The sequence below is a fragment of the Osmia lignaria genome, chromosome 5, assembly GCF_051020975.1.
Source record: "Osmia lignaria lignaria isolate PbOS001 chromosome 5, iyOsmLign1, whole genome shotgun sequence".
Lineage (NCBI taxonomy): Eukaryota > Metazoa > Arthropoda > Insecta > Hymenoptera > Megachilidae > Osmia > Osmia lignaria.
This window is the reverse complement of record NC_135036.1, coordinates 4,063,062-4,078,091: the sequence shown is the minus strand read 5'-3', so window position 1 is coordinate 4,078,091 and position 15,030 is coordinate 4,063,062. Positions and strand designations below refer to the sequence as shown.

At 33.6% G+C, this 15,030-nt stretch overlaps 1 protein-coding gene across 12 annotated transcripts in view; it reads right to left on the bottom strand.

The window, feature by feature from the left end:
- The window catches only part of LOC117607945 (echinoderm microtubule-associated protein-like 2), a 111,991-nt gene that overhangs the window by 81,511 nt on the left and 15,450 nt on the right, over positions 1 to 15,030 (bottom strand). The window lies entirely within an intron of this gene.

Sequence of the window (15,030 nt, the reverse complement as noted above, 5' to 3'; positions counted from 1 at the left end):
CCAGTAATGCTGAAACACATTTTCAATTCAGAATACCAATACTGGAAACGTAGCTATGTGTTATATTCATCTCAACATTTAATTTTCAATTATTTTCGATATAAATTGTTATGATACTAAAAATATTACACTTTAACCATTAAATAAATTTCATAATATTTATTAAAAATAAAGATATTAGTGTAAAAGGATTAAGTATTTACTTTGAAATTTTTTGCAGTTTTGAGTAATAAATAAAGCGTACATATTTACAAAATCAAATGAATTGTCTAAAAATTTAATCTGAAATATCATATCGAAAAATGTTTTAAATAAAAGTTGATTAATGTCAAGGTGGGCATAATATTACCTGATCGTTTTTTTCCCCCCTTTTCTGTGACCGCATAAGTCGCTCATTGAGGGTTGCAAAAGAGGGATGGAGCTCAGATAAAAAATTTCAGCTTCGAGTATTTAATTAACTTCTGAGATATTAATAAGAAACTTTTGGTGCCATACACAGACATTTCTAACCCATTGAATGCTGCCTATCCAGAATTGTCTATTAGTCACGTTTAAAATCAATTACAATTCAATGTATAATATTGAAAGCTTTTCATCAATATCTCGAAACTAATAAATATCCGAAGCTACAACTTTACATCCCCCCCCCCCCCCCCCCCCCGCTCGCTACTCCAAATTTCAACCCTGTATCTCAACCGGGAGGGTAATTACAGGGTAAAATTGAAATAATGGTTTTTCAATATTTAGTGATATGCACAAAATCTGAAAAAATTATAGGTTCCTAAGTTTTTATAGTACGGCGCAAGCCACCGAAAAATCTGAAATAAACTGAAGATAATATTCATGCTAATATCTAACTACTGTAAAAGGAAAAATGTTATTTGGTCGAAAATTTCTATGTACTTGAAATCTCCATTTTTCGACATTTTTGCGTTTTTGACTTTTCACGTCTAGGATGTGCAACGAAGAAGTCTGAAAAAATTTACAATTCTAAATAAACGTGTCTAGAATATTTTAGAATTTTTTCATAGTAGGAAAGATATGGGAAAAACCTATTCTACTCTGTAATTACCCTGTAGTACAGTAAGTACTGTCCACCGATGACAAGTCTCGTGAGACGGCACAGGGGCAAGAAGGGATACTACGTACATATCGCCTGACCCTCTAGTTTTACACGAGCCCAATTAGTAGATGTGATCACTTTGACCAATCGTACGTTGGCGACCAATCAGATTGCGTTATTTTCATGGGACTTCTTGTGGTCGGTGGACAATACATACGTATGTTACCAAAGTCGCTACGTGCAGGTGTGTAGATTGTGCTTCCCACAAAGGTGCCTGATCAAGAGCAGTACCATTTCAAGAAGATAAATAATAATACATTCTTATACAATGCTCTTATTCGTGAAGTGAAACTTATATTATTACGCGACTTAAGATAAATAATGAGACAATAAAATGTAAACAGTTTTCTTTGATATACAACCCATAACAACGTCCGAAAAACACATTACCAATTTATCAATGATATCAACAAGAAGTGATATTGTAGATACTTTCGATATGAATGATCTGATTAAGAATTTTATGGCAATTAAAGCCAGGTAGATGAATATGCAATAAATAACGTCATACATATCAAAGTTCAATATATATTATTGTGTTGTTTGTATTATATCTTTTCCGTGATAATTGAAAAAAATATTTTTGTGTGATGCTATATTTTTATGTACACATAGTTACGTATATCTTGCATTTATATACAGGGTGATTCACCTAAAGGCAACCACTTAAATATTTCTTTCACTTGTGAGAATATAAAAAATACGTATGTCATATGCAATTTCAATGGTATCGAAGATGGAATACACTGCAAGGAATATTTTGCTGCCAAGGTTATATTTTTCAGAGTTTTTAAGGTCACTGACGCTATTTTGCACGTAAGTACCTATATTTGTTTCTTGTGTATATTGTAGCTAAAATTAAAGCATAAACTTTGGAATCAGCTAAACTGTCCATCTACTGGTTTGTTTACTTTAGTCAACACCTCGAAAAATTTTAACCCTTTCACTATGAACGGCCTGCGCCATAACGATATATTACGCAACGATAGTTGTCAACGACTGAATTTACACCTTACCGCAATTAAAGTTACTCAGACGGATTTTGAAGGAAAATTCTGAAAGAATTTCTTTGTATTATACAGAGAAAACACATGAAGATCGAAACTACAAGTTCAGAGAGAAATACGGAGTGTCGCCAGTCGTATATCAGTGGCATCGTACAGAGAGCAACTATAGGCGCCCGTTGTAGCGAAAGGATTAACAAGCACATCCATGTAGTCTCTAGTTTGGAGTTGCCCTTCGGGTATTGTGTAGTTGTAGTGCATATTAAATGAACGATCAGTGGCGGCTCGTAGCTAAAATTAGTGGGGGTGCAGCTCCAGAAAATTTGTAGTCTTTGTTTTAGAAAAGCAGCACTGCGGGAGCGACAGTGCTCTCTCTCCCGCGCAGCCTCGCGCGCAGCTTCCTATGTGCGCATGCGCACAACAGTCGAACACCATGCTGCTGGAACTGTGAAGCGCACAGTTCCATACAAAGATTTTTGTATTTTTTTCATAAACTGGGGGATGGCTACTCACATTAAGCTTAAGGATTATATATTGTACAAGTATAAAGAAAGAATTAAAGAAAAAAGGACTCATTATATTAAATGTTATTGATAATATCAAGTGGAAATAGGGGGTGCTGCAGTTCCACAATGCCTATACGCGAGCTGCCACTGTGGACGAATGTACCAATCAAATCAGTGTACACTGCAAATAGTAAACTCCAAAGGTTCATTCAACCACAAGTAAATAGAAGAGCTAACAAGAATCATTCATTCTGAACATATTTGTATTTGTATTTCAATATTGCGGAGCTGCTGAATGACATTCTATGTGTATCAAAATGTTTATTTGCGCTAATAAATATTGCGTATTGTTGAAGTTGAACTCCAACTTTTTGTTTAACATCCTGTATTTTTAACTTTATAGCAAAATAGTTGATACCAAGCTAACAATAAGTCGAACGACACAGAATGACCTAAAAATGATGTTGGACTCATTGGCAGAAGTGAGCATCTTGAATTTGTAATGAAATTTTTATTTCTACGCAAGGTCCAATATAAAAATTTTACTTTCGACTTCCGGTATCTAGTCTGAAATTGACGAGTTCAAACTTGTAGGCGTTTCGTGGAAAGGAAAGGCGGTGAGTCTCCCCGGACGCCCTTAGCTTAGGTCGGCGACCGCCAGGTGGCAGTGGGACTGAGTCTGTTCTCGCTGGCGGTCCTCCGGCATGCGATTCGGATATACATATGTATGAGTTCCGAAAAGTGGGGTTATAGGTGTTTGGGGCAGGGATCGTCCGTCGTCAGCCCCAATGAGGAGTCTGGCAGACGATCCCGAGACAAATCGCCTTTTTCTGTTCCTACAAACTATAATTAAAATTTCAAGCCGGATCCTAAGTGTTCATAAATCTTCTTTTCGAATATTATACAATTCTAAGCAATACTCAACGCCGAATTAAGGGAAGGTCTAAGGGGAGTTACAGCTCCGTGCTCCACTTTACAGAGGTCGCTTTTTAAATTTTTCCGTTTATTACGTTAAAAAATATCGAATCAAATTTTTTTTACCGTTGCTCTTTTACCACGCGTTATTTAATTTTATTTAAAATAAATTTTATTTTTGAATCAAGTTTATCAACGATTAGAGCCTTCGAAGGTTCAGTAGGCGCGGAGCCTCAGAAATTTTAATCCGATCCTTGCAATACTTAAATCATTTCCGTAACAAGATTAGTTCAAATGAATGAGATTTTTCCAGCATTATGTAACTTTCTTCGTGGAAGAATTCCCGCTATAAGTAAATCCAAGTGCAGAAAGACCGACTATGCTTGATCTTTGCAACGCTATAACGCAACTGCGTTTACGTTTACGTAAGGTGTCCCAGATTAATTAAGATGCTTCATTAAGTCTAATGAGCATACTAACCGCGCGTTGCAGCAGGAAATTTCTTCATACGACTTTATCATGAAAATGTGTTATATAAGTTAAATTTATCACGAAAGTAATTCATTTCCTGCCTGGAATATTTTAATTGTGCGAATAAACTGGACAACCAAGATTAACAGAGGAAAAACAATCTCGTAACTTGAAGATTTCTCTGTTGTAAGACGCCTCGGTTTGCGGTTCAATTACGCCATGACTCTTTTCACGCGGATGTGTATGCGGTGCAATTATGGGACGCAACTTTCCCACTCCCATCAACGAATGTAATTCACATTTATAGCGGGTGTAAAAAGCATACGTGTAATGTTTAATCTCAAACTAAATTTTTGTACGAGAGAAATGGCGTTTCGTTTCGGGATCGTCTGTCAGACCTGTCGTCAGTGGGGCTGGTAACAGACGATCCCTGCCCCAGACACCTATCATACCGCAATTCGGAACTTCTATACAGGGTGATCCTCTCGCAGCCGAACACAAAGGAACACTGGCGACAATGAACCCTTTGACCGCACCATAAAGAGGTCCGCATTGTCACGTGCCAGGGGGGACCTACCCGGGCCGAGACAACTCTGAGTGTCTTCATGGTGCGGTCAAGGGGTTCATTGTTGCCAGTACCTTTGTGTCCGGTTGCGAGAGGATCACCCTGTATATTCGGACTGCATGCCGAGCGACTGCTTGCGAGAACACTGTCACCGATCTCTCGCCGCCACCTAGCGGTCCCCGGCCCGAACTAAAGGCGTCCGGGGAGACGAAACCCTCTTCCCCTCCGCCTACATTTTATACAATTATGATATCGTACTAACAATTTATGTGCAATGGCGGAGAGAAGAAGTTTAAAATAGGCACTTGTGTACATATCTAGACCTGTACAGGCGGAACATAGGCTACCACAAGCGAAGAAATCCTTATTAATATTAAAGGGGAAGGGACAGAATCTCAGTAATGGTAAATCGATAGACTTCTGGTGCATTCGGCTCGTATCGGCTGAATATCGTTACGAAGTTATCCGATTTATCACCACTCACTCTCTTATCACGAATTTTAATCCCCCACTAAAAGCTAATGTTCCGTCTATACAGAGGAGTTAGATACAGTGTTACAAACTATCATCTATTTATCAACGATAACAGTTATCGACCTAATTTTTGTATGTGTGGTGTTATAAAAAATTTTTCTAAAACGGTTACCATGGGGTCCAAATAAACTGATATCGTTTTTTTTAAATGGGATGCTATACTAATTTTTTTTTAGTTTAAATAGCTTTTATCAAAATGGATAACATTTGCTCGAACCATTTTTTGATATTCTTAATGTTTTTATTTGTAAGAATGAAATACTGTTAATAAATATTAATTAACTTTCGAGTTGCCAAAAATCCTTCTCACAATCATTGTTTTTATGTAAAAAAAAATAGAATTATTTGCACAGTTTTAGTCAAATCGAATTTGACAGACTTTTGAAAATGTAGCCAAGGTTCGATAGTCTCGGGCTTTGGAAATTTTAATGAAATTGCTTCTTCGCATTAGTAGCAGATACTGATGGAAATTAATTTATGCAGCCAATTCAGACACACTTTTTTACGATTAGGTTTACTAATCGTGCCTAAATGCTAATCTTCGAAGTTCCTAGAATCCTTTGAATGTCTTAATCACGTCTGAGATAAATAATTACCTGAAGCCATAAATTTCTTTAGAGTATAATCGACAGCAGATTTAGAAGTTCTAATTCTTTCCTTTTGTTTTTTGCTAATTTTTTTAATATAATACCTTATTTTTGACAAAATGATAATTTTTGAACGCCCTGAAATTGATATTTCTTTATTGTGAGTAATCATAATTATCATTTAAGGTTTTAAATGAAGATAACAGCATGAATATTAATCCAATACTATTCTAAATTACATATAATATCTAGAGGTGGGTGGGCCAGATCCCATAGAAATTTTTAAATGCTGTAATTCTGCAATTTTTTAATTTTGGAAATTAAAAACTTCATTTTCAAATTAATACAACGATGAAATTTTACAATGATGAGGGGGTCAGGCCCACGATGGTAGCATAAAAATAACAATTAAAAGAGGACTCTCTAGTCTTAATTATGTTCTTTCCAAAATGTAAGCACTGAAAATTGTTTGTATTGGTATGCGACAGGTTTACGAAAAAGGTATTAATAATTAAATTAATAACGGTCTTTGGTCCTCTGTTTGCATAATTCGTTTTGCTGCGTGATGATCCTGTTAATAATTAACATTATAAGCGAGGAACCAGTGCCTTGTTGTGCAACATATTATTATTAAATTTTTAATGAACAAGAAGATTAAACCGAGCGAAATTTTGCAAAGATTATACTTTCAGTTCGGAAATGAGACATCATCACAGTCACAAGTGGTTGCGTAAGTCATTCTGTGGTAGTTAACCCTTAGTTGGCACACTTTACCAAAATAACATTGTTGGCACTCTGCGACGATTAAGATCCCAACCACTAAAATATTTCCTGCGAAGAAGCTACTCATTATTTTAATTTGAAAAAGTTCCTAGATAATTTTTGAAACTTGTTTTAACATATTTCATATCTAATTTTAGTAGAATTAAATACTGAATTTGAAAAAAAAATGGGAAAATGTAGAAAAATCGGGACAAATTAGTTTTCACTAAAACATTCATAACTTTTTCAAATTTTTATATAAAGAGCTAAAAGTGATGTAGCAATGAGGATAACTTTTTGATGGTTACATGAAAAAGTGATTTGAATATATATTTTAATAGACCTTGGAAAGACCTATCCAATGATACCCTTTATAGGGCCTTAGCCCTTTGAGAACTCCCGCTAGGGGGCGTTTTTGATATAGGGTCAACTATGGCCGACATAGACAAATGAGGTATCCTGGCATATAGATTTGGTCATTCTGAGTCGATTGGTAAAATTTTCAAGTCAATAGCTCCATTCGTTCAGAAGGTATTGAGGAAAAGGTCTTGAGGATGATACCTGGACCCTGCAGCTATAGACGCCCTCCAGGTGCCGTCCCCGACACCTTTTTCTAGGTATTTATTTGGAGAGTTGAAGGGACAAATTTTAGCCGAAAGTGGCTTAAATTGAAGCTGGATTAGCTGGGGTCGTTTCATACCCCACAGTACCAGTGAAGGTTAAATAAATATGTATAAAGTCTGAAGAAATTTGTAAAATTCGTTACCTTATTGAAAGTAAATGGTGTTTAATTGTAGGTAAATGAATTTGATAAAAGATAATCATAAATCATGTAAGTTTGTAATTAATTTTCAGAACGAGTCAAAGTTTCAAAAGATCTCTGCGCTATGGTTAATACCGGCTTTGCGGCGGATGGAGAAAGGTTGAATTACCACCCAGGACTGCAAACACCCAAAGATGCGTAAAATCTCATTTTTAAAACCGCATAATGAAAATTGTTATCTTCTATGAATTAAGAAAGGAAAGGGGATTTCACCAAGGGTGCCAGACACGCTAAAGTCGGCCCTGGCTATGGTGTCAGTTACGCTCTACTACTTTTTATGAAATTAGGATCAAACCTGCCAATCCTGTGGTAAAAGAGCGTAGATGATAAAGAAAATTATACAAAAAAGATAACTTGTGTATATTTTGAAAATAAATTAATTAGGTTACGAGTTTCATCAGAATTTCAGTTTATATTAGAGTAACTTTATATTTTCAGTGTATAGCAACAATGGAGTTTCATTGGATGCAAACAGCCTCTATGAATGTGCGGTCGGTATCATTCATAGGGTCGTGACATCAATTTGCGTGCATGCAAATCCAGTTTACCATTAACATAATCTGATGTCTGCTGCGAGAATCGATTAACGTTAGTGTCACGTTATGTAAGGAAGAAAGTGGAAGATTATAATCACGTTGATACTTAAGTTGACGTCATTGATACCAAACGGATGAAAAGAAAATAATTCTATGACGCAAAAGTTCAATTCTAGATTTACAACTTTTTAGCAAAAATGGTAAAATTAATAATACACTTGTATAAGTGAATAACAGTGAAAATAGTTGTTGGACCCTTGACGAGTAAGGGAGATGTCCTTCGGGAAAAGTTATACTATATTCAGACCAAATTAATGGAGCAACTTTGAAAAAAATTTTTAACATAGAGGCGTTTCCGTCTTGGGATCATCTGCCATCTATAATTCCGCTTTTTGGAACTCCTACTGCGCACCGATGAAGAAATCTCATGAGAAGGCCGCAACCTGATTGCGCTCGAATACTAATTGGGCTCGAGTAAAACTAGGAGGTCAGTCGAGTATCCCCTCTTGCCCCTATGTCGTCCGGCGAGACTTTTGTTCATCGGTGCAGTATATATCCGAATCGCATTCCGGAGACCACTAGCGAGAGAACAGATCCAATCTCGCCGCCACCTGGCGGTCGCCGACCCGAGCTAAGGGCGTCCAGGGAGACTCACCAAACGCCTACAGTATGTAAAACGTATATCGAATTATGTTCTATTAGTATGCAAATTCACAAACGTTTCGGGAACTAATACAAGTACGCTTGATGTAATACTTTCGTTCCGCTAAATTGCCGAAATATCACACTGTGCTATGGCTATAAAATGTAGATTCTCAACTGCTGCTGATAAACAACCCTACATCATTAATGAACTTCTATACTTTAGTACTAAACTCAAATTAGCACCGTATAAGGCTTTGAGACAGGGGCGAATTGGCTATCGAGAATTTAGGAAAATAGTTGGACCAGTAGATATTTCAAGCCTAATTAATTAAAACTATGGTTCATATTCTACAAAAGGGCCCGTCATGTCATTAATCTTTTTGCTTTGAAATGTAAACCGTGTCCAGTAGAAAAGTATTCTTATAACTAGCATCATCAGGAGTCTAAAGACGTTCTGCGATACTGGTATGGGTCAGGAAGTAGGATCTCTATATGGTGAGTACTCATGTTCATGATCTGGATCATTGATTAGCCAATCAGTTTTTAATTGGACAGCTGATTAATTAAGTTTTCTATAACGTACAAACAGTCTTGTTCAAACCTGATTATTTTTCATTCGTCAATCTAAGCTTTCCTTTTTGAAACGTAACTTTAATAAAAACTAGTGTTTCATTATTTAATGTGCAGTGTTTGTATTTAAATATTTTTCAATGCAATCTTAACGTTTGCACGAATTTATCAACTATTGACCTAAGAATTTGTTTTTGCAGAATTTTAATATTCATCTATCGTCGATTTTGTTTGAGGTTTTAATTAACTCATACAAGGCTTATTTATTAATATTTTGTCATTATTATATTTATTTATATATTTATTACTTTTTTCCATATGTTTTAATATCTTTAGTATGGGATTTGTGTGCTTTTTTTCAATTATATGGTTGGTAGAATTACGTAGACTATTATTTCTATAAAATAACTAGAAAATAATTATAGAATATTTGAAAATAATTCTTATACATATTTGCAAAATGGATACATTGGGATAAATTTTGTTGTGTATGCTTCCGAATTAGTTATATTGCTTCTATTCACGCCAAATCGATCATCTTTCAATTTCAATGTCAATGGGACTTTATTCTAAATGAAATATTATTATAGTGTATAGATTAATCTATTTTAATAATATTTCTTTATTTGAAAAATTAATTTTGTACATAGGTGTAATTTGGTATAGGCTTATGTAGGCTACATTCCATTAAAAATCTGGAGCAGTCTATCTCCAATAATGTGGACCTTCACCATTCCAAAATTTTTAAATTCAACAATTCCAGAATTTCACAATTTTAATATTTCAGAATTCTAAAATTACGAATCTACAAAATTAAAAATTTCTTACATTTTAGAATTCTAAGATTCTAAAACTCTAAAATTCTAAACTTCTAAAATTTGTAAATATCAGAAGCTTAAGATTTCGAAATTTTAAAATTTCTAAGGGACCTAGTCCACCTCGGAAGAAGGTGTTGATCCTGCTCTGAATTTCGATAGAACGAATTTGATATTAGCAGTTGCCTACCTTGCCACCATTGTTGCACGCATATTGGACTTCGAGGTCAGTCAACTGCAACGCGATACAAGCTATGCCATTACATTTACATTTGCATGGTTCCCATAGAATTAATACAGGAACCTATCCTACCCCCTTTCATTTGCTATATAAATGTTGCCTACTTATCGCAGTATCTTTCCTGTATTCATTCGAATAGTAACTTTAAAAGCTTCTTCCTCAAGTTTATCTATTTAACGATTCGATTATCGAGAAGCGTGCGGTAGTGCACACCAAGGTCAGTAAACTGCAGCGGTATGCAGGCCGTGCATTCACGTGTCGACGACGGAATTAATGTGCCAGCTCTGTCGAAAGTTATTCACTTTCTAGCCACGTAATTCATGCTTTTGTGAAATTTATTAATACCTTGCACGGTATTCAGATCTTATCTACATCGATAAAATGAATAGCGAATAATATTTCTTTGTTTTATCAGCCCATCGATTATAGTAAATTCTAACAATAAACCAACAGCATTAAATTCATTGACAGAAACACTTATCAAATGATTACTTGTGAATAAAATATCAGGCAACAAAATTTGACATTGATCATAAGAATAACAAAAATAATACAATTCGTTTAATAATCAGAATTTGTATCATAAATGTTAAAGCTTTTTCTTGTGTTTTTTGTATAACATATTAAGTAGGTATACTCGCGATCAAATGAGGCTTCTCTAGAAAAAATGATGCCGTTTCGGATTCTCGCATTTCCCCATCAATTGATTTTTATTTATTATTTACAGTTAGATACTAAGTTGTGTAATATTTAATAATTAGGAATTATATCGTTTTGTTTATAAATTGCTTTTACTATCAATACATATTAAAGATTTTGAAAATTCCTGCTTCCCTTATATCGCCATTTCCCAATGAGCCAGAAGAGCGTGAATGGGAGGCCTAGGAGGAGGACCAAGAACCCCGGAACCTGAGGAAGCCTAGGAAAAGGTTGGAAACCTGAAAATCCGGTGAAGCCTACGGATGGGGTGAGAGAGCTCGGGACATCATCATTTTTCCTGGGAAAACCTGATTTGATCGTGAATGTACCGTTTAATTGGAATTATTGTACGTTGAGTTGACGACACCAGAGGTGGAAAATCTAGAAACGTTGCTTAAAAGTTTAAACGCAAATATACAATCAGTCTTTCTGATAAAAAAATAAGATTCTATTAATTTATCATCATAACTATTTCAAATAGCCAACATGACTACATAAAGCAGAAGTGATAAATGTCATTATATTTTTTTTATATTATAATAATGTCAGCACGTGTATCAACAGTAAACCCGCTATGTATTGCTTTTACAATTAGTTCTTATGTTTTTATTAGCACATTTTTAAAAAGTGTTTGTAAATCTATTTCTACGTAATATCTGTGGCTTGATGAAACAAGTGAGTAAGTATCAATGTTAGTATTTATACAGAATTCTGACAAAGGAGTTTCTACTGTTTCAAATTTCTTTGTAATAGAAAAAGAAAGTTAAAGCTTATGCAATTTACATTGTTTACAAAAAAACGTAAATTTAAACTGCCATTATAATCATTATATGACACACTATAATTGAAATTATTTAGAACACTATTGTTTCATCACTTGGAAATTTTCTCTTATTACCTTGCGCGGGTAATGTAATTTTTAATGTAACTTAAAATTAAGAACAAATTTGTTTTTTGACTATTACAATTAAGAGTTTTTATAATCCTTGAACTATTTGGTGCTAAGGAATATCGTCTTGAAATTAATGTCTTATAAAATCTGCATAGTATCAAAAAAAATTTAGCTAAAACTAATTGGTCCTGTCTACAACGCTGCTTAGCATGTTTTATTTTTACTTTGCCTAAATGGATTCTTAACGGATTTGTATAACATCAAATGATCATTATGTTTCTATAAATAAATGTTTTAATATTTTTAAACATTTTTTAAGGTTTAATTGTTTAAATTATATTAAATTTTGTGACTACTTTAATATTTCACATTTTATAAACTACTAGCCAATTACACGTGCTTTGTGCGACCATTCTAGGAATGTTTTTAATTAATTCTTGTTTTCCTCTTGTTTAAAGAATCTTTCAGAAAATTCCATTGTTCGAATATTACGTTCCTGATTCATACGACTTCTAATATTCGGGTAATTTTTAGATCATCTGCCACCCCTGGCACGAAAAAAAATCGGAATTCCGTCCGACATGAGTGTAACATATTTCAAAAAAGAGTATTTCTACCAAATTTCATTCTTCTAGATCTAATCCATAGATTCCAAAAGTGATTTAGTCTACCGCCCCCATGTTTTATTCAACGCTCCCCTGGAAATCTACCTTCTTTCGCGTCATAGCATTTAAATAACTGATTACTGTAATTAACAAATTTATTTTAACGCCGCCCCATGGCGGGGACACTAAATTCAGGTCTCGTCGCGAACGTGTTAAGCGAGTAAAATGCAGAAAAATGCAGTGATCTTACATCCTCCAATTACACCCAAGGCTACTACCTCTTTCCATGAATCGTTCCAGCGCCTACAAGGGTACCGTCCACTTTTGGAAGCATTGATTTAACCGTTCGCAAAAAATTCTATAATTACAATCCCCCTTCTTAACTCTCTTGGGGAGTCAAAAAATTTCCAAAAATCCCATCTTGGTAGGTGCTTACGTCTTCAGGAGAAGTCTCTCCTCAAATTTCTACTTTCTAAGTCCAAAGATTTGGAGTGGACATTGATTATAATTATCCTTAAAAGAATGAGTCAGTTAGGATTTTATATATAGAAATTTCGATGTATCATCATCGACTTCAAACTTTGCGTAACATATTTCTAAAAACTTCATTTGCAATTCCTTCCTATTACGTATTAATACTACTATACCGCAAAGATTCCGTACGGACAATTTCCTGTTAGCTCTTCTCTCTTCTGTATCCTTTTTTTACATTACCTTGGTGCTGTGACGCCTTTTCACACGATTTTGAACACACAAACACCTTGAATGAGTGCTGCCTTGTAGTTCATTATTCTTGCAACCTTGACACTTATCGCAAGCAAATAATGCTTACGAGAACGTGTTGCGTCTTTTAAAGATAGTGGGGTAATATCAGCGTTGTTTTTCCGTGTGAATGTTTATATGTACAGTTAATGTAAAAAGTATCCGTACTGTTATCAATTTGAACAAACACTTTATAAAACTGTGTTTATTACAAAAACATATTGACAAAGAACTATATACATATTTCTAAAAGTTTCTGAAGCAAATTTTATTAAACACAAATTATTTATTTATATTTTATATGAAAATATTAATAAATTTTTAGAAATTAGCGAAAAAAATTCACGCGTAATAATTATTCGTACTTATAGTTTTAAAAGAAAAATTATAAATTTTTAGAAATAAGAATAAGAAAAATCTATTCATTTACTATTTTAGTATCTAATGATATCATTTTAAATTGTATAATTTCTTTAAGTCCTTGCAGCATATTTCTTAGCTATTTCTTGGAATATTTATTTCAAGGAAATTTACAAAATATCTAGCAAGAAATTTTGTATGCGTTATTCAAAAAGTTTATGACTAAATTTAATGATATTATGAAGGTATAAATCTTTATGTAATGAAATGAGACCCTATTTCTATTGTGTCAGTTGTTTTTCACCAAAATCTCTATTTAATCACTACTGATAGTAGCTACAAATAAAAATGATCAATTTTAAAATATGAAAACTCGTTATGAAGAAAATTTTCGCACAGACCTGAATACAATTTAGAGCAAAAATATCTGAAATGCTATTTAAAATATTAGATGCTATAAAATTCAAATAAAATAGTATTACAAATAAGAAACAAAATTGTAGCACATAAGATAATTTTACTTTATACTTTAATTTGTTAAAATAAAATTACTTTATTTACTGAAATTTCATTTACATTATGTATATAGGTTTGTGGTCCTACATCACTTGCAAATTTCAATTTATATTTATTTATTATTCATATTTCTCAGTTATGTATTAAATTTTGTAATATTTAACACTATTTTGTTTCTAGATAACTTTAATATTAATATCGTCAAAATTAGGATTTTGAGAATTAGTACTTCCTCTATGTACACTATGTTCGCTATTTTCCCCGGGGAAACCTGATTTATGCCACCACCAGTACGATACAAGGGATAGAACTTGTCAATTGTAAATAGGTATAATCTATGTAACTTGATCAACTTATATTTCTAAAATAGTAAAAATTTGGGAAAGGTTTAATTAGGCAACATAAAATGGTATCGAATGAAGCGTCATCTAATGCATGTGTCAGATCTGAAAGTGAAGGCGTTTCAAAGATTTCAAAGTCCTTCACTTATACATATACATCAAACTGTGCATTTTTTCTTAAAAGCCATTTGATAAATTGGACCATTACAAATTTTATTATTATTTCAAAATAGAGACTTTTATACATGTATCGAAAGTTTTTCTTTTCTCAGAAATGAAGAAATTTTTAAATTAAAGCATAGATATTGTTAATATGTAATTATTTTAAATTTTGCAAAAAATTCGTTTTTTTTAAATTCAAATCTCCAACCTAGAACACACAGTGTTAGTTGTATGAACTACGAGATAAAATATATGATTAATAGAATATATCTTTGATTTAATTAACACGATGCTGGCCTTTAACAAGTTTCAGTTGTACTATGTTTAGTATTAAGTTATTTTTAAGCGCTAATTACTGCACTATTTTTAGAGCGAATTAATTGGCACTACTCCCCTGAAATTGAGCTTTATCCAATTTTAAATTAGTTGATCGTAAAATAACCGTACGAGTACAAGAACCTTGACGACTTGTACCTGTGATTATAATAAAAGAAAAAAGAAAGGTTACGCGAACACTTCAGTGAGACCTAAAGATGAAAACAAAGCAAGGTAAAATCTATTCTTACGAACAATAAGATAATTAACGGACAAACTAT